The sequence below is a fragment of the Centropristis striata genome, chromosome 14 (assembly GCF_030273125.1).
Source record: "Centropristis striata isolate RG_2023a ecotype Rhode Island chromosome 14, C.striata_1.0, whole genome shotgun sequence".
Taxonomy (NCBI): Eukaryota; Metazoa; Chordata; class Actinopteri; order Perciformes; family Serranidae; genus Centropristis; species Centropristis striata.
Window position 1 is genome coordinate 12,393,380 of NC_081530.1, and position 18,094 is coordinate 12,411,473.

The 18,094-nt window shown below is 47.7% G+C and overlaps 24 non-coding genes across 24 annotated transcripts; 6 read left to right on the forward strand and 18 right to left on the reverse strand.

The window, feature by feature from the left end:
* The first annotated feature begins 133 nt into the window (after positions 1 to 133).
* Positions 134 to 205, forward strand: trnad-guc (transfer RNA aspartic acid (anticodon GUC)). Its single transcript has one exon. It is a non-coding gene; the product is annotated as a tRNA-Asp (tRNA).
* Positions 206 to 762: 557 nt separating this feature from the next.
* On the reverse strand, positions 763 to 835 carry trnav-aac (transfer RNA valine (anticodon AAC)). Its single transcript has one exon. It is a non-coding gene; the product is annotated as a tRNA-Val (tRNA).
* A 750-nt stretch (positions 836 to 1,585) lies between these two features.
* On the reverse strand, positions 1,586 to 1,658 carry trnav-cac (transfer RNA valine (anticodon CAC)). The gene has a single exon. It is a non-coding gene; the product is annotated as a tRNA-Val (tRNA).
* An 832-nt stretch (positions 1,659 to 2,490) lies between these two features.
* trnav-aac (transfer RNA valine (anticodon AAC)) lies at positions 2,491 to 2,563 on the reverse strand. The gene has a single exon. It is a non-coding gene; the product is annotated as a tRNA-Val (tRNA).
* Positions 2,564 to 3,313: 750 nt separating this feature from the next.
* Positions 3,314 to 3,386, reverse strand: trnav-cac (transfer RNA valine (anticodon CAC)). The gene has a single exon. It is a non-coding gene; the product is annotated as a tRNA-Val (tRNA).
* A 203-nt stretch (positions 3,387 to 3,589) lies between these two features.
* trnad-guc (transfer RNA aspartic acid (anticodon GUC)) lies at positions 3,590 to 3,661 on the forward strand. Its single transcript has one exon. It is a non-coding gene; the product is annotated as a tRNA-Asp (tRNA).
* Positions 3,662 to 4,218: 557 nt separating this feature from the next.
* On the reverse strand, positions 4,219 to 4,291 carry trnav-aac (transfer RNA valine (anticodon AAC)). The gene has a single exon. It is a non-coding gene; the product is annotated as a tRNA-Val (tRNA).
* Positions 4,292 to 5,039: 748 nt separating this feature from the next.
* trnav-cac (transfer RNA valine (anticodon CAC)) lies at positions 5,040 to 5,112 on the reverse strand. Its single transcript has one exon. It is a non-coding gene; the product is annotated as a tRNA-Val (tRNA).
* Positions 5,113 to 5,315: 203 nt separating this feature from the next.
* trnad-guc (transfer RNA aspartic acid (anticodon GUC)) lies at positions 5,316 to 5,387 on the forward strand. The gene has a single exon. It is a non-coding gene; the product is annotated as a tRNA-Asp (tRNA).
* Positions 5,388 to 5,944: 557 nt separating this feature from the next.
* On the reverse strand, positions 5,945 to 6,017 carry trnav-aac (transfer RNA valine (anticodon AAC)). Its single transcript has one exon. It is a non-coding gene; the product is annotated as a tRNA-Val (tRNA).
* Positions 6,018 to 6,767: 750 nt separating this feature from the next.
* On the reverse strand, positions 6,768 to 6,840 carry trnav-cac (transfer RNA valine (anticodon CAC)). The gene has a single exon. It is a non-coding gene; the product is annotated as a tRNA-Val (tRNA).
* Positions 6,841 to 8,496: 1,656 nt separating this feature from the next.
* Positions 8,497 to 8,569, reverse strand: trnav-cac (transfer RNA valine (anticodon CAC)). Its single transcript has one exon. It is a non-coding gene; the product is annotated as a tRNA-Val (tRNA).
* Positions 8,570 to 8,772: 203 nt separating this feature from the next.
* Positions 8,773 to 8,844, forward strand: trnad-guc (transfer RNA aspartic acid (anticodon GUC)). The gene has a single exon. It is a non-coding gene; the product is annotated as a tRNA-Asp (tRNA).
* A 557-nt stretch (positions 8,845 to 9,401) lies between these two features.
* On the reverse strand, positions 9,402 to 9,474 carry trnav-aac (transfer RNA valine (anticodon AAC)). Its single transcript has one exon. It is a non-coding gene; the product is annotated as a tRNA-Val (tRNA).
* A 1,026-nt stretch (positions 9,475 to 10,500) lies between these two features.
* trnad-guc (transfer RNA aspartic acid (anticodon GUC)) lies at positions 10,501 to 10,572 on the forward strand. Its single transcript has one exon. It is a non-coding gene; the product is annotated as a tRNA-Asp (tRNA).
* Positions 10,573 to 11,129: 557 nt separating this feature from the next.
* Positions 11,130 to 11,202, reverse strand: trnav-aac (transfer RNA valine (anticodon AAC)). Its single transcript has one exon. It is a non-coding gene; the product is annotated as a tRNA-Val (tRNA).
* Positions 11,203 to 11,952: 750 nt separating this feature from the next.
* On the reverse strand, positions 11,953 to 12,025 carry trnav-cac (transfer RNA valine (anticodon CAC)). The gene has a single exon. It is a non-coding gene; the product is annotated as a tRNA-Val (tRNA).
* Positions 12,026 to 12,855: 830 nt separating this feature from the next.
* Positions 12,856 to 12,928, reverse strand: trnav-aac (transfer RNA valine (anticodon AAC)). The gene has a single exon. It is a non-coding gene; the product is annotated as a tRNA-Val (tRNA).
* A 750-nt stretch (positions 12,929 to 13,678) lies between these two features.
* trnav-cac (transfer RNA valine (anticodon CAC)) lies at positions 13,679 to 13,751 on the reverse strand. The gene has a single exon. It is a non-coding gene; the product is annotated as a tRNA-Val (tRNA).
* Positions 13,752 to 13,954: 203 nt separating this feature from the next.
* trnad-guc (transfer RNA aspartic acid (anticodon GUC)) lies at positions 13,955 to 14,026 on the forward strand. Its single transcript has one exon. It is a non-coding gene; the product is annotated as a tRNA-Asp (tRNA).
* Positions 14,027 to 14,583: 557 nt separating this feature from the next.
* On the reverse strand, positions 14,584 to 14,656 carry trnav-aac (transfer RNA valine (anticodon AAC)). Its single transcript has one exon. It is a non-coding gene; the product is annotated as a tRNA-Val (tRNA).
* A 750-nt stretch (positions 14,657 to 15,406) lies between these two features.
* trnav-cac (transfer RNA valine (anticodon CAC)) lies at positions 15,407 to 15,479 on the reverse strand. Its single transcript has one exon. It is a non-coding gene; the product is annotated as a tRNA-Val (tRNA).
* Positions 15,480 to 16,309: 830 nt separating this feature from the next.
* trnav-aac (transfer RNA valine (anticodon AAC)) lies at positions 16,310 to 16,382 on the reverse strand. Its single transcript has one exon. It is a non-coding gene; the product is annotated as a tRNA-Val (tRNA).
* Positions 16,383 to 17,132: 750 nt separating this feature from the next.
* trnav-cac (transfer RNA valine (anticodon CAC)) lies at positions 17,133 to 17,205 on the reverse strand. Its single transcript has one exon. It is a non-coding gene; the product is annotated as a tRNA-Val (tRNA).
* Positions 17,206 to 18,094: the final 889 nt, after the last annotated feature.

Here is an 18,094-nt window from a genome sequence, read left to right on the forward strand (position 1 = left end):
GGAGATCAGATGAGAGATTTGAACCTGGATTCAGTCACAACTGATGGTGCCGAGTCCATGTCTCTGCACACTCCCTGTAAATGTGGAAACAGCGCCCCATGCTGTTGACGTGCCAAAAAAACAGATAGCGCAGTCCTCGTTAGTATAATGGACAGTATCTCCGCCTGTCACGCGGAAGATCGGGGTTCGATTCCCCGACGGGGAGAGTTTCCTTTTCTACCACCTACTCATTGTTCACCAAGTAAGACCAAAGAAGCACACCAGAATGGTACCACCATCTGTTCAGCAGTGGCGGACGAAGCCTGACCCTCAATGTCGATGTGTAACTGGAGTCTGGGCTGTGTTCGTATTCTTGGAAGGAAGCCAAACTCCTTTTTTCTCTGTGTCAAGCTCCTTGTCCTTGTCTTCCATTATGTTTGTCATCTTCATGGATACGATCCCCAAAAGAGCGACAGTGTTAATAAAGTCACACTATTGATCCACGAATGACAAGCACTTCAACAAAGGACAGATTGGTAGAAGAGGGAGGAGATGAAGGCACCAGCTGCATACAGGACAGATATTACACACTTATTCACTTATTATACAAATGACTGTCAATTCACTTCAATAGAGTCTGATTATGTGAGAGTCAACATGAGCAAAGAACTGTCTTTCCGCCCGGTGACCTTTCTTTGAGAGACAACATGAGCAAAGAATTGTGTTTCCACCCGATTTTGGGCCAGGGACCTTTCTGTGAGAGTCAACATGAGCAAAGAACTGTGTTTCCGCCCGGTTTCGAGCCGGGGACCTTTCGCGTGTTAGGCGAACGTGATAACCGCTACACTACGGAAACCGACAGTAAGCCCCTGCACGGACATTACTGCCCTAATGCGCCTGCATTACAAGCAAGACAACATGTTTAATTGGGCTATAGAGAGATCAGATGAGAGATTTGAACCTGGATTCAGTCACACCTCATGGTTTCTTGTCCATGTCTCTGCACACTCCCTGTAAATGCGGAAACAGCGCCCCCTGCTGTTGACGTGCCCAAAACACCGCTGGCGCAGTCCTCGTTAGTATAATGGACAGTATCTCCGCCTGTCTCGTGGAAGATAGGGGTTCGATTCCCAGACGGGGAGAGTTTCCTTTTCTACCACGTGCTCATTGTTCACCAAGACAGACCAAAGAAGCACCTGTTGCACTGCACACCAGAATGGTACCACCATCTGTTCAGCAGTGGCGGACGAACCCTGACCCTCAATGTCGATGTCTAACTGGAGTCTGGGCTGTGTTCGTATTCTTGGAAGGAAGCCAAACACCTTTTTTCTCTGTGTCAAGCTCCTTGTACTTGTTTTCCATTATGTTTGTCATATTCACGATCCCCAAAAGAGCGACATTGTCAATACCAGTCATACCACTGAGAGGCACGTCAACAAAGGACAGATTGGTAGATGGTGGACGAGATGACAGCACCAGCTGCATGCAGGACACATGTTAACACTAACTCTACCAGCGCTTCTCTCCACTCATCTATTATACAAATTACTGTCAATTCACCTCAACAAAGTCTGATTCTGTGATAGTCAACATGAACAAAGAAATGTGTTTCCGCCCAGTTTCGAGCCAGGGACCTTTCGCGTGTGAGGCGAACGTGATAACCGCTACACTACGGAAACCGACTATGTCCCTTTCCACGGACATGACTGCCCTAATAGAAGCAAAACAACTTGGTTGATTGGGATATATGGAGATCAGATGAGAGATTTGAACCTGGATTCAGTCACAACTGATGGTGCCGAGTCCATGTCTCTGCAGACTCCCTGCAAATGTGGAAACAGCGCCCCCTGCTGTTGACGTGCCAAAAAAACAGATGGCGCAGTCCTCGTTAGTATAATGGACAGTATCTCCGCCTGTCACACGGAAGATCGGGGTTCGATTCCCCGACGGGGAGAGTTACCTTTTCTACCACCTACTCATTTTTCACCAAGAAAGACCAAAGAAGCACACCAGAATGGTACCACCATCTGTTCAGCAGTGGCGGACGAAGCCTGACCCTCAATGTCGATGTGTAACTGGAGTCTGGGCTGTGTTCGTATTCTTGGAAGGAAGCCAAACTCCTTTTTTCTCTGTGTCAAGCTCCTTGTCCTTGTCTTCCATTATGTTTGTCATCTTCATGGATACGATCCCCAAAAGAGCGACAGTGTTAATAAAGTCACACTACTGATCCACGAATGACAAGCACTTCAACAAAGGACAGATTGGTAGAAGAGGGAGGAGATGAAGGCACCAGCTGCATACAGGACAGATATTACACACTTATTCACTTATTATACAAATGACTGTCAATTCACTTCAATAGAGTCTGATTATGTGAGAGTCAACATGAGCAAAGAACTGTCTTTCCGCCCGGTGACCTTTCTTTGAGAGACAACATGAGCAAAGAACTGTGTTTCCACCCGATTTTGGGCCAGGGACCTTTCTGTGAGAGTCAACATGAGCAAAGAACTGTGTTTCCGCCCGGTTTCGAGCCGGGGACCTTTCGCGTGTTAGGCGAACATGATAACCGCTACACTACGGAAACCGACAGTAAGCCCCTGCACGGACATTACTGCCCTAATGCGCCTGCATTACAAGCAAGACAACATGTTTAATTGGGCTATAGAGAGATCAGATGAGAGATTTGAACCTGGATTCAGTCACACCTCATGGTTTCTTGTCCATGTCTCTGCACACTCCCTGTAAATGCGGAAACAGCGCCCCCTGCTGTTGACGTGCCCAAAACACCGCTGGCGCAGTCCTCGTTAGTATAATGGACAGTATCTCCGCCTGTCTCGTGGAAGATAGGGGTTCGATTCCCAGACGGGGAGAGTTTCCTTTTCTACCACGTGCTCATTGTTCACCAAGACAGACCAAAGAAGCACCTGTTGCACTGCACACCAGAATGGTACCACCATCTGTTCAGCAGTGGCGGACGAACCCTGACCCTCAATGTCGATGTCTAACTGGAGTCTGGGCTGTGTTCGTATTCTTGGAAGGAAGCCAAACACCTTTTTTCTCTGTGTCAAGCTCCTTGTACTTGTTTTCCATTATGTTTGTCATATTCACGATCCCCAAAAGAGCGACATTGTCAATACCAGTCATACCACTGAGAGGCACGTCAACAAAGGACAGATTGGTAGATGGTGGACGAGATGAAAGCACCAGCTGCATGCAGGACACATGGTAACACTAACTCTACCAGCGCTTCTCTCCACTCATCTATTATACAAATTACTGTCAATTCACCTCAACAAAGTCTGATTCTGTGATAGTCAACATGAGCAAAGAAATGTGTTTCCGCCCGGTTTCGAGCCAGGGACCTTTCGCGTGTGAGGCGAACGTGATAACCGCTACACTACGGAAACCGACTATGTCCCTTTCCACGGACATGACTGCCCTAATAGAAGCAAAACAACTTGGTTGATTGGGATATATGGAGATCAGATGAGGGATTTGAACCTGGATTCAGTCACAACTGATGGTGCCGAGTCCATGTCTCTGCAGACTCCCTGCAAATGTGGAAACAGCGCCCCCTGCTGTTGACGTGCCAAAAAAACAGATTGCGCAGTCCTCGTTAGTATAATGGACAGTATCTCCGCCTGTCACGCGGAAGATCGGGGTTCGATTCCCCGACGGGGAGAGTTTCCTTTTCTACCACCTACTCATTGTTCACCAAGTAAGACCAAAGAAGCACACCAGAATGGTACCACCATCTGTTCAGCAGTGGCGGACGAAGCCTGACCCTCAATGTCGATGTGTAACTGGAGTCTGGGCTGTGTTCGTATTCTTGGAAGGAAGCCAAACTCCTTTTTTCTCTGTGTCAAGCTCCTTGTCCTTGTCTTCCATTATGTTTGTGATCTTCATGGATACGATCCCCAAAAGAGCGACAGTGTTAATAAAGTCACACTACTGATCCACGAATGACAAGCACTTCAACAAAGGACAGATTGGTAGAAGAGGGAGGAGATGAAGGCACCAGCTGCATACAGGACAGATATTACACACTTATTCACTTATTATACAAATGACTGTCAATTCACTTCAGTAGAGTCTGATTATGTGAGAGTCAACATGAGCAAAGAACTGTCTTTCCGCCCGGTGACCTTTCTTTGAGAGACAACATGAGCAAAGAACTGTGTTTCCACCCGATTTTGGGCCAGGTACCATTCTGTGAGAGTCAACATGAGCAAAGAACTGTGTTTCCGCCCGGTTTCGAGCCGGGGACCTTTCGCGTGTTAGGCGAACGTGATAACCGCTACACTACGGAAACCGACAGTAAGCCCCTGCACGGACATTACTGCCCTAATGCGCCTGCATTACAAGCAAGACAACATGTTTAATTGGGCTATAGAGAGATCAGATGAGAGATTTGAACCTGGATTCAGTCACACCTCATGGTTTCTTGTCCATGTCTCTGCACACTCCCTGTAAATGCGGAAACAGCGCCCCCTGCTATTGACGTGCCCAAAACACCGCTGGCGCAGTCCTCGTTAGTATAATGGACAGTATCTCCGCCTGTCTCGTGGAAGATAGGGGTTCGATTCCCAGACGGGGAGAGTTTCCTTTTCTACCACGTGCTCATTGTTCACCAAGACAGACCAAAGAAGCACCTGTTGCACTGCACACCAGAATGGTACCACCATCTGTTCAGCAGTGGCGGACGAACCCTGACCCTCAATGTCGATGTCTAACTGGAGTCTGGGCTGTGTTCGTATTCTTGGAAGGAAGCCAAACACCTTTTTTCTCTGTCAAGCTCCTTGTACTTGTTTTCCATTATGTTTGTCATATTCACGATCCCCAAAAGAGCGACATTGTCAATACCAGTCATACCACTGAGAGGCACGTCAACAAAGGACAGATTGGTAGATGGTGGACGAGATGAAAGCACCAGCTGCATGCAGGACACATGGTAACACTAACTCTACCAGCGCTTCTCTCCACTCATCTATTATACAAATTACTGTCAATTCACCTCAACAAAGTCTGATTCTGTGATAGTCAACATGAGCAAAGAAATGTGTTTCCGCCCGGTTTCAAGCCGGGGACCTTTCGCGTGTGAGGCGAACGTGATAACCGCTGCACTACGGAAACCGACTATGTCCCTTTCCACGGACATGACTGCCCTAATAGAAGCAAAACAACTTGGTTGATTGGGATATATGGAGATCAGATGAGAGATTTGAACCTGGATTCAGTCACAACTGATGGTGCCGAGTCCATGTCTCTGCAGACTCCCTGCAAATGTGGAAACAGCGCCCCCTGCTGTTGACGTGCCAAAAAAACAGATCGTGCAGTCCTCGTTAGTATAATGGACAGTATCTCCGCCTGTCACGCGGAAGATCGGGGTTCGATTCCCCGACGGGGAGAGTTTCCTTTTCTACCACCTACTCATTGTTCACCAAGAAAGACCAAAGAAGCACACCAGAATGGTACCACCATCTGTTCAGCAGTGGCGGACGAAGCCTGACCCTCAATGTCGATGTGTAACTGGAGTCTGGGCTGTGTTCGTATTCTTGGAAGGAAGCCAAACTCCTTTTTTCTCTGTGTCAAGCTCCTTGTCCTTGTCTTCCATTATGTTTGTCATCTTCATGGATACGATCCCCAAAAGAGCGACAGTGTTAATAAAGTCACACTACTGATCCACGAATGACAAGCACTTCAACAAAGGACAGATTGGTAGTAGAGGGAGGAGATGAAGGCACCAGCTGCATACAGGACAGATATTACACACTTATTCACTTATTATACAAATGACTGTCAATTCACTTCAATAGAGTCTGATTATGTGAGAGTCAACATGAGCAAAGAACTGTCTTTCCGCCCGGTGACCTTTCTTTGAGAGTCAACATGAGCAAAGAACTGTGTTTCCACCCGATTTTGGGCCAGGGACCTTTCTGTGAGAGTCAACATGAGCAAAGAACTGTGTTTCCGCCCGGTTTCGAGCCGGGGACCTTTCGCGTGTTAGGCGAACGTGATAACCGCTACACTACGGAAACCGGCAGTAAGCCCCTGCACGGACATTACTGCCCTAATGCGCCTGCATTACAAGCAAGACAACATGTTTAATTGGGCTATAGAGAGATCAGATGAGAGATTTGAACCTGGATTCAGTCACACCTCATGGTTTCTTGTCCATGTCTCTGCACACTCCCTGTAAATGCGGAAACAGCGCCCCCTGCTATTGACGTGCCCAAAACACCGCTGGCGCAGTCCTCGTTAGTATAATGGACAGTATCTCCGCCTGTCTCGTGGAAGATAGGGGTTTGATTCCCAGACGGGGAGAGTTTCCTTTTCTACCACGTGCTCATTGTTCACCAAGACAGACCAAAGAAGCACCTGTTGCACTGCACACCAGAATGGTACCACCATCTGTTCAGCAGTGGCGGACGAACCCTGACCCTCAATGTCGATGTCTAACTGGAGTCTGGGCTGTGTTCGTATTCTTGGAAGGAAGCCAAACACCTTTTTTCTCTGTGTCAAGCTCCTTGTACTTGTTTTCCATTATGTTTGTCATATTCACGATCCCCAAAAGAGCGACATTGTCAATACCAGTCATACCACTGAGAGGCACGTCAACAAAGGACAGATTGGTAGATGGTGGACGAGATGAAGGCACCAGCTGCATGCAGGACACATGGTAACACTTACTCTACCAGCGCTTCTCTCCACTCATCTATTATACAAATTACTGTCAATTCACCTCAACAAAGTCTGATTCTGTGATAGTCAACATGAGCAAAGAAATGTGTTTCCGCCCGGTTTCGAGCCAGGGACCTTTCGCGTGTGAGGCGAACGTGATAACCGCTACACTACGGAAACCGACTATGTCCCTTTCCACGGACATGACTGCCCTAATAGAAGCAAAACAACTTGGTTGATTGGGATATATGGAGATCAGATGAGAGATTTGAACCTGGATTCAGTCACAACTGATGGTGCCGAGTCCATGTCTCTGCAGACTCCCTGCAAATGTGGAAACAGCGCCCCCTGCTGTTGACGTGCCAAAAAAACAGATCGCGCAGTCCTCGTTAGTATAATGGACAGTATCTCCGCCTGTCACGCGGAAGATCGGGGTTCGATTCCCCGACGTGGAGAGTTTCCTTTTCTACCACCTACTCATTGTTCACCAAGAAAGACCAAAGAAGCACACCAGAATGGTACCACCATCTGTTCAGCAGTGGCGGACGAAGCCTGACGCTCAATGTCGATGTGTAACTGGAGTCTGGGCTGTGTTCGTATTCTTGGAAGGAAGCCAAACTCCTTTTTTTCTCTGTGTCAAGCTCCTTGTCCTTGTCTTCCATTATGTTTGTGATCTTCATGGATACGATCCCCAAAAGAGCGACAGTGTTAATAAAGTCACACTACTGATCCACGAATGACAAGCACTTCAACAAAGGACAGATTGGTAGAAGAGGGAGGAGATGAAGGCACCAGCTGCATACAGGACAGATATTACACACTTATTCACTTATTATACAAATGACTGTCAATTCACTTCAATAGAGTCTGATTATGTGAGAGTCAACATGAGCAAAGAACTGTCTTTCCGCCCGGTGACCTTTCTTTGAGAGGCAACATGAGCAAAGAACTGTGTTTCCACCCGATTTTGGGCCAGGGACCTTTCTGTGAGAGTCAACATGAGCAAAGAACTGTGATTCCGCCCAGTTTCGAGCCAGGGACCTTTCGCGTGTTAGGCGAACGTGATAACCGCTACACTACGGAAAACGACAGTAAGTCCCTGCACGGACATTACTGCCCTAATGCGCCTGCATTACAAGCAAGACAACATGTTTAATTGGGCTATAGAGAGATCAGATGAGAGATTTGAACCTGGATTCAGTCACACCTCATGGTTTCTTGTCCATGTCTCTGCACACTCCCTGTAAATGCGGAAACAGCGCCCCCTGCTGTTGACGTGCCCAAAACACCGCTGGCGCAGTCCTCGTTAGTATAATGGACAGTATCTCCGCCTGTCTCGTGGAAGACAGGGGTTCGATTCCCAGACGGGGAGAGTTTCCTTTTCTACCACGTGCTCATTGTTCACCAAGACAGACCAAAGAAGCACCTGTTGCACTGCACACCAGAATGGTACCACCGTCTGTTCAGCAGTGGCGGACGAACCCTGACCCTCAATGTCGATGTCTAACTGGAGTCTGGGCTGTGTTCGTATTCTTGGAAGGAAGCCAAACACCTTTTTTCTCTGTGTCAAGCTCCTTGTACTTGTTTTCCATTATGTTTGTCATATTCACGATCCCCAAAAGAGCGACATTGTCAATACCCGTCATACCACTGAGAGGCACGTCAACAAAGGACAGATTGGTAGATGGTGGACGAGATGAAGGCACCAGCTGCATGCAGGACACATGGTAACACTAACTCTACCAGCGCTTCTCTCCACTCATCTATTATACAAATTACTGTCAATTCACCTCAACAAAGTCTGATTCTGTGATAGTCAACATGAGCAAAGAAACTTGTTTCCGCCCGGTTTCGAGCCGGGGACATCTCGCGTGTGAGGCGAACGTGATAACCGCTACACTACGGAAACCGACTATGTCCCTTTCCACGGACATGACTGCCCTAATAGAAGCAAAACAACTTGGTTGATTGGGATATATGGAGATCAGATGAGAGATTTGAACCTGGATTCAGTCACAACTGATGGTGCCGAGTCCATGTCTCTGCAGACTCCCTGCAAATGTGGAAACAGCGCCCCCTGCTGTTGACGTGCCAAAAAAACAGATGGCGCAGTCCTCGTTAGTATAATGGACAGTATCTCCGCCTGTCACGCGGAAGATCGGGGTTCGATTCCCCGACGGGGAGAGTTTCCTTTTCTACCACCTACTCATTGTTCACCAAGAAAGAACAAAGAAGCACACCAGAATGGTACCACCATCTGTTCAGCAGTGGCGGACGAAGCCTGACCCTCAATGTCGATGTGTAACTGGAGTCTGGGCTGTGTTCGTATTCTTGGAAGGAAGCCAAACTCCTTTTTTCTCTGTGTCAAGCTCCTTGTCCTTGTCTTCCATTATGTTTGTCATCTTCATGGATACGATCCCCAAAAGAGCGACAGTGTTAATAAAGTCACACTACTGATCCACGAATGACAAGCACTTCAACAAAGGACAGATTGGTAGAAGAGGGAGGAGATGAAGGCACCAGCTGCATACAGGACAGATATTACGCACTTATTCACTTATTATACAAATGACTGTCAATTCACTTCAATAGAGTCTGATTATGTGAGAGTCAACATGAGCAAAGAACTGTCTTTCCGCCCGGTGACCTTTCTTTGAGAGTCAACATGAGCAAAGAACTGTGTTTCCACCCGATTTTGGGCCAGGGACCTTTCTGTGAGAGTCAACATGAGCAAAGAACTGTGTTTCCGCCCGGTTTCGAGCCGGGGACCTTTCGCGTGTTAGGCGAACGTGATAACCGCTACACTACGGAAACCGACAGTAAGCCCCTGCACGGACATTACTGCCCTAATGCGCCTGCATTACAAGCAAGACAACATGTTTAATTGGGCTATAGAGAGATCAGATGAGAGATTTGAACCTGGATTCAGTCACACCTCATGGTTTCTTGTCCATGTCTCTGCACACTCCCTGTACATGCGGAAACAGCGCCCCCTGCTATTGACGTGCCCAAAACACCGCTGGCGCAGTCCTCGTTAGTATAATGGACAGTATCTCCGCCTGTCTCGTGGAAGATAGGGGTTCGATTCCCAGACGGGGAGAGTTTCCTTTTCTACCACGTGCTCATTGTTCACCAAGACAGACCAAAGAAGCACCTGTTGCACTGCACACCAGAATGGTACCACCATCTGTTCAGCAGTGGCGGACGAACCCTGACCCTCAATGTCAATGTCTAACTGGAGTCTGGGCTGTGTTCGTATTCTTGGAAGGAAGCCAAACACCTTTTTTCTCTGTGTCAAGCTCCTTGTACTTGTTTTCCATTATGTTTGTCATATTCACGATCCCCAAAAGAGCGACATTGTCAATACCCGTCATACCACTGAGAGGCACGTCAACAAAGGACAGATTGGTAGATGGTGGACGAGATGAAGGCACCAGCTGCATGCAGGACACATGGTAACACTAACTCTACCAGCGCTTCTCTCCACTCATCTATTATACAAATTACTGTCAATTCACCTCAACAAAGTCTGATTCTGTGATAGTCAACATGAGCAAAGAAATGTGTTTCCGCCCGGTTTCAAGCCGGGGACCTTTCACGTGTGAGGCAAACGTGATAACCGCTACACTACGGAAACCGACTATGTCCCTTTCCACGGACATGACTGCCCTAATAGAAGCAAAACAACTTGGTTGATTGGGATATATGGAGATCAGATGAGAGATTTGAACCTGGATTCAGTCACAACTGATGGTGCCGAGTCCATGTCTCTGCAGACTCCCTGCAAATGTGGAAACAGCGCCCCCTGCTGTTGACGTGCCAAAAAAACAGATCGCGCAGTCCTCGTTAGTATAATGGACAGTATCTCCGCCTGTCACGCGGAAGATCGGGGTTCGATTCCCCGACGGGGAGAGTTTCCTTTTCTACCACCTACTTATTGTTCACCAAGAAAGAACAAAGAAGCACACCAGAATGGTACCACCATCTGTTCAGCAGTGGCGGACGAAGCCTGACCCTCAATGTCGATGTGTAACTGGAGTCTGGGCTGTGTTCGTATTCTTGGAAGGAAGCCAAACTCCTTTTTTCTCTGTGTCAAGCTCCTTGTCCTTGTCTTCCATTATGTTTGTGATCTTCATGGATACGATCCCCAAAAGAGCGACAGTGTTAATAAAGTCACACTACTGATCCACGAATGACAAGCACTTCAACAAAGGACAGATTGGTAGAAGAGGGAGGAGATGAAGGCACCAGCTGCATACAGGACAGATAATACACACTTATTCACTTATTATACAAATGACTGTCAATTCACTTCAATAGAGTCTGATTATGTGAGAGTCAACATGAGCAAAGAACTGTCTTTCCGCCCGGTGACCTTTCTTTGAGAGGCAACATGAGCAAAGAACTGTGTTTCCACCCGATTTTGGGCCAGGGACCTTTCTGTGAGAGTCAACATGAGCAAAGAACTGTGTTTCCGCCCGGTTTCGAGCCGGGGACCTTTCGCGTGTTAGGCGAACGTGATAACCGCTACACTACGGAAACCGACAGTAAGCCCCTGCACGGACATTACTGCCCTAATGCGCCTGCATTACAAGCAAGACAACATGTTTAATTGGGCTATAGAGAGATCAGATGAGAGATTTGAACCTGGATTCAGTCACACCTCATGGTTTCTTGTCCATGTCTCTGCACACTCCCTGTAAATGCGGAAACAGCGCCCCCTGCTGTTGACGTGCCCAAAACACCGCTGGCGCAGTCCTCGTTAGTATAATGGACAGTATCTCCGCCTGTCTCGTGGAAGATAGGGGTTCGATTCCCAGACGGGGAGAGTTTCCTTTTCTACCACGTGCTCATTGTTCACCAAGACAGACCAAAGAAGCACCTGTTGCACTGCACACCAGAATGGTACCACCATCTGTTCAGCAGTGGCGGACGAACCCTGACCCTCAATGTCGATGTCTAACTGGAGTCTGGGCTGTGTTCGTATTCTTGGAAGGAAGCCAAACACCTTTTTTCTCTGTGTCAAGCTCCTTGTACTTGTTTTCCATTATGTTTGTCATATTCACGATCCCCAAAAGAGCGACATTGTCAATACCAGTCATACCACTGAGAGGCACGTCAACAAAGGACAGATTGGTAGATGGTGGACGAGATGAAAGCACCAGCTGCATGCAGGACACATGGTAACACTAACTCTACCAGCGCTTCTCTCCACTCATCTATTATACAAATTACTGTCAATTCACCTCAACAAAGTCTGATTCTGTGATAGTCAACATGAGCAAAGAAATGTGTTTCCGCCCGGTTTCGAGCCAGGGACCTTTCGCGTGTGAGGCGAACGTGTTAACCGCTACACTACGGAAACCGACTATGTCCCTTTCCACGGACATGACTGCCCTAATAGAAGCAAAACAACTTGGTTGATTGGGATATATGGAGATCAGATGAGAGATTTGAACCTGGATTCAGTCACAACTGATGGTGCCGAGTCCATGTCTCTGCAGACTCCCTGCAAATGTGGAAACAGCGCCCCCTGCTGTTGACGTGCCAAAAAAACAGATCGTGCAGTCCTCGTTAGTATAATGGACAGTATCCGCCTGTCACGCGGAAGATCGGGGTTCGATTCCCCGACGGGGAGAGTTTCCTTTTCTACCACCTACTCATTGTTCACCAAGAAAGACCAAAGAAGCACACCAGAATGGTACCACCATCTGTTCAGCAGTGGCGGACGAAGCCTGACCCTCAATGTCGATGTGTAACTGGAGTCTGGGCTGTGTTCGTATTCTTGGAAGGAAGCCAAACTCCTTTTTTCTCTGTGTCAAGCTCCTTGTCCTTGTCTTCCATTATGTTTGTCATCTTCATGGATACGATCCCCAAAAGAGCGACAGTGTTAATAAAGTCACACTACTGATCCACGAATGACAAGCACTTCAACAAAGGACAGATTGGTAGAAGAGGGAGGAGATGAAGGCACCAGCTGCATACAGGACAGATATTACACACTTATTCACTTATTATACAAATGACTGTCAATTCACTTCAATAGAGTCTGATTATGTGAGAGTCAACATGAGCAAAGAACTGTCTTTCCGCCCGGTGACCTTTCTTTGAGAGGCAACATGAGCAAAGAACTGTGTTTCCACCCGATTTTGGGCCAGGGACCTTTCTGTGAGAGTCAACATGAGCAAAGAACTGTGTTTCCGCCCGGTTTCGAGCCGGGGACCTTTCGCGTGTTAGGCGAACGTGATAACCGCTACACTACGGAAACCGACAGTAAGCCCCTGCACGGACATTACTGCCCTAATGCGCCTGCATTACAAGCAAGACAACATGTTTAATTGGGCTATAGAGAGATCAGATGAGAGATTTGAACCTGGATTCAGTCACACCTCATGGTTTCTTGTCCATGTCTCTGCACACTCCCTGTAAATGCGGAAACAGCGCCCCCTGCTGTTGACGTGCCCAAAACACCGCTGGCGCAGTCCTCGTTAGTATAATGGACAGTATCTCCGCCTGTCTCGTGGAAGATAGGGGTTCGATTCCCAGACGGGGAGAGTTTCCTTTTCTACCACGTGCTCATTGTTCACCAAGACAGACCAAAGAAGCACCTGTTGCACTGCACACCAGAATGGTACCACCATCTGTTCAGCAGTGGCGGACGAACCCTGACCCTCAATGTCGATGTCTAACTGGAGTCTGGGCTGTGTTCGTATTCTTGGAAGGAAGCCAAACACCTTTTTTCTCTGTGTCAAGCTCCTTGTACTTGTTTTCCATTATGTTTGTCATATTCACGATCCCCAAAAGAGCGACATTGTCAATACCAGTCATACCACTGAGAGGCACGTCAACAAAGGACAGATTGGTAGATGGTGGACGAGATGAAAGCACCAGCTGCATGCAGGACACATGGTAACACTAACTCTACCAGCGCTTCTCTCCACTCATCTATTATACAAATTACTGTCAATTCACCTCAACAAAGTCTGATTCTGTGATAGTCAACATGAGCAAAGAAATGTGTTTCCGCCCGGTTTCAAGCCGGGGACCTTTCGCGTGTGAGGCGAACGTGATAACCGCTGCACTACGGAAACCGACTATGTCCCTTTCCACGGACATGACTGCCCTAATAGAAGCAAAACAACTTGGTTGATTGGGATATATGGAGATCAGATGAGAGATTTGAACCTGGATTCAGTCACAACTGATGGTGCCGAGTCCATGTCTCTGCAGACTCCCTGCAAATGTGGAAACAGCGCCCCCTGCTGTTGACGTGCCAAAAAAACAGATCGCGCAGTCCTCGTTAGTATAATGGACAGTATATCCGCCTGTCACGCGGAAGATCGGGGTTCGATTCCCCGACGGGGAGAGTTTCCTTTTCTACCACCTACTCATTGTTCACCAAGAAAGACCAAAGAAGCACACCAGAATGGTACCACCATCTGTTCAGCAGTGGCGGACGAAGCCTGACCCTCAATGTCGATGTGTAACTGGAGTCTGGGCTGTGTTCGTATTCTTGGAAGGAAGCCAAACTCCTTTTTTCTCTGTGTCAAGCTCCTTGTCCTTGTCTTCCATTATGTTTGTCATCTTCATGGATACGATCCCCAAAAGAGCGACAGTGTTAATAAAGTCACACTACTGATCCACGAATGACAAGCACTTCAACAAAGGACAGATTGGTAGTAGAGGGAGGAGATGAAGGCACCAGCTGCATACAGGACAGATATTACACACTTATTCACTTATTATACAAATGACTGTCAATTCACTTCAATAGAGTCTGATTATGTGAGAGTCAACATGAGCAAAGAACTGTCTTTCCGCCCGGTGACCTTTCTTTGAGAGTCAACATGAGCAAAGAACTGTGTTTCCACCCGATTTTGGGCCAGGGACCTTTCTGTGAGAGTCAACATGAGCAAAGAACTGTGTTTCCGCCCGGTTTCGAGCCGGGGACCTTTCGCGTGTTAGGCGAACGTGATAACCGCTACACTACGGAAACCGGCAGTAAGCCCCTGCACGGACATTACTGCCCTAATGCGCCTGCATTACAAGCAAGACAACATGTTTAATTGGGCTATAGAGAGATCAGATGAGAGATTTGAACCTGGATTCAGTCACACCTCATGGTTTCTTGTCCATGTCTCTGCACACTCCCTGTAAATGCGGAAACAGCGCCCCCTGCTATTGACATGCCCAAAACACCGCTGGCGCAGTCCTCGTTAGTATAATGGACAGTATCTCCGCCTGTCTCGTGGAAGATAGGGGTTCGATTCCCAGACGGGGAGAGTTTCCTTTTCTACCACGTGCTCATTGTTCACCAAGACAGACCAAAGAAGCACCTGTTGCACTGCACACCAGAATGGTACCACCATCTGTTCAGCAGTGGCGGACGAACCCTGACCCTCAATGTCGATGTCTAACTGGAGTCTGGGCTGTGTTCGTATTCTTGGAAGGAAGCCAAACACCTTTTTTCTCTGTGTCAAGCTCCTTGTACTTGTTTTCCATTATGTTTGTCATATTCACGATCCCCAAAAGAGCGACATTGTCAATACCAGTCATACCACTGAGAGGCACGTCAACAAAGGACAGATTGGTAGATGGTGGACGAGATGAAAGCACCAGCTGCATGCAGGACACATGGTAACACTAACTCTACCAGCGCTTCTCTCCACTCATCTATTATACAAATTACTGTCAATTCACCTCAACAAAGTCTGATTCTGTGATAGTCAACATGAGCAAAGAAATGTGTTTCCGCCCGGTTTCGAGCCAGGGACCTTTCGCGTGTGAGGCGAACGTGTTAACCGCTACACTACGGAAACCGACTATGTCCCTTTCCACGGACATGACTGCCCTAATAGAAGCAAAACAACTTGGTTGATTGGGATATATGGAGATCAGATGAGAGATTTGAACCTGGATTCAGTCACAACTGATGGTGCCGAGTCCATGTCTCTGCAGACTCCCTGCAAATGTGGAAACAGCGCCCCCTGCTGTTGACGTGCCAAAAAAACAGATCGTGCAGTCCTCGTTAGTATAATGGACAGTATCCGCCTGTCACGCGGAAGATCGGGGTTCGATTCCCCGACGGGGAGAGTTTCCTTTTCTACCACCTACTCATTGTTCACCAAGAAAGACCAAAGAAGCACACCAGAATGGTACCACCATCTGTTCAGCAGTGGCGGACGAAGCCTGACCCTCAATGTCGATGTGTAACTGGAGTCTGGGCTGTGTTCGTATTCTTGGAAGGAAGCCAAACTCCTTTTTTCTCTGTGTCAAGCTCCTTGTCCTTGTCTTCCATTATGTTTGTCATCTTCATGGATACGATCCCCAAAAGAGCGACAGTGTTAATAAAGTCACACTACTGATCCACGAATGACAAGCACTTCAACAAAGGACAGATTGGTAGAAGAGGGAGGAGATGAAGGCACCAGCTGCATACAGGACAGATATTACACACTTATTCACTTATTATACAAATGACTGTCAATTCACTTCAATAGAGTCTGATTATGTGAGAGTCAACATGAGCAAAGAACTGTCTTTCCGCCCGGTGACCTTTCTTTGAGAGGCAACATGAGCAAAGAACTGTGTTTCCACCCGATTTTGGGCCAGGGACCTTTCTGTGAGAGTCAACATGAGCAAAGAACTGTGTTTCCGCCCGGTTTCGAGCCGGGGACCTTTCGCGTGTTAGGCGAACGTGATAACCGCTACACTACGGAAACCGACAGTAAGCCCCTGCACGGACATTACTGCCCTAATGCGCCTGCATTACAAGCAAGACAACATGTTTAATTGGGCTATAGAGAGATCAGATGAGAGATTTGAACCTGGATTCAGTCACACCTCATGGTTTCTTGTCCATGTCTCTGCACACTCCCTGTAAATGCGGAAACAGCGCCCCCTGCTGTTGACGTGCCCAAAACACCGCTGGCGCAGTCCTCGTTAGTATAATGGACAGTATCTCCGCCTGTCTCGTGGAAGATAGGGGTTCGATTCCCAGACGGGGAGAGTTTCCTTTTCTACCACGTGCTCATTGTTCACCAAGACAGACCAAAGAAGCACCTGTTGCACTGCACACCAGAATGGTACCACCATCTGTTCAGCAGTGGCGGACGAACCCTGACCCTCAATGTCGATGTCTAACTGGAGTCTGGGCTGTGTTCGTATTCTTGGAAGGAAGCCAAACACCTTTTTTCTCTGTGTCAAGCTCCTTGTACTTGTTTTCCATTATGTTTGTCATATTCACGATCCCCAAAAGAGCGACATTGTCAATACCAGTCATACCACTGAGAGGCACGTCAACAAAGGACAGATTGGTAGATGGTGGACGAGATGAAGGCACCAGCTGCATGCAGGACACATGGTAACACTTACTCTACCAGCGCTTCTCTCCACTCATCTATTATACAAATTACTGTCAATTCACCTCAACAAAGTCTGATTCTGTGATAGTCAACATGAGCAAAGAAATGTGTTTCCGCCCGGTTTCGAGCCAGGGACCTTTCGCGTGTGAGGCGAACGTGATAACCGCTACACTACGGAAACTGACTATGTCCCTTTCCACGGACATGACTGCCCTAATAGAAGCAAAACAACTTGGTTGATTGGGATATATGGAGATCAGATGAGAGATTTGAACCTGGATTCAGTCACAACTGATGGTGCCGAGTCCATGTCTCTGCAGACTCCCTGCAAATGTGGAAACAGCGCCCCCTGCTGTTGACGTGCCAAAAAAACAGATCGCGCAGTCCTCGTTAGTATAATGGACAGTATCTCCGCCTGTCACGCGGAAGATCGGGGTTCGATTCCCCGACGTGGAGAGTTTCCTTTTCTACCACCTACTCATTGTTCACCAAGAAAGACCAAAGAAGCACACCAGAATGGTACCACCATCTGTTCAGCAGTGGCGGACGAAGCCTGACCCTCAATGTCGATGTGTAACTGGAGTCTGGGCTGTGTTCGTATTCTTGGAAGGAAGCCAAACTCCTTTTTTTCTCTGTGTCAAGCTCCTTGTCCTTGTCTTCCATTATGTTTGTGATCTTCATGGATACGATCCCCAAAAGAGCGACAGTGTTAATAAAGTCACACTACTGATCCACGAATGACAAGCACTTCAACAAAGGACAGATTGGTAGAAGAGGGAGGAGATGAAGGCACCAGCTGCATACAGGACAGATATTACACACTTATTCACTTATTATACAAATGACTGTCAATTCACTTCAATAGAGTCTGATTATGTGAGAGTCAACATGAGCAAAGAACTGTCTTTCCGCCCGGTGACCTTTCTTTGAGAGTCAACATGAGCAAAGAACTGTGTTTCCACCCAATTTTGGGCCAGGGACCTTTCTGTGAGAGTCAACATGAGCAAAGAACTGTGATTCCGCCCAGTTTCGAGCCAGGGACCTTTCGCGTGTTAGGCGAACGTGATAAC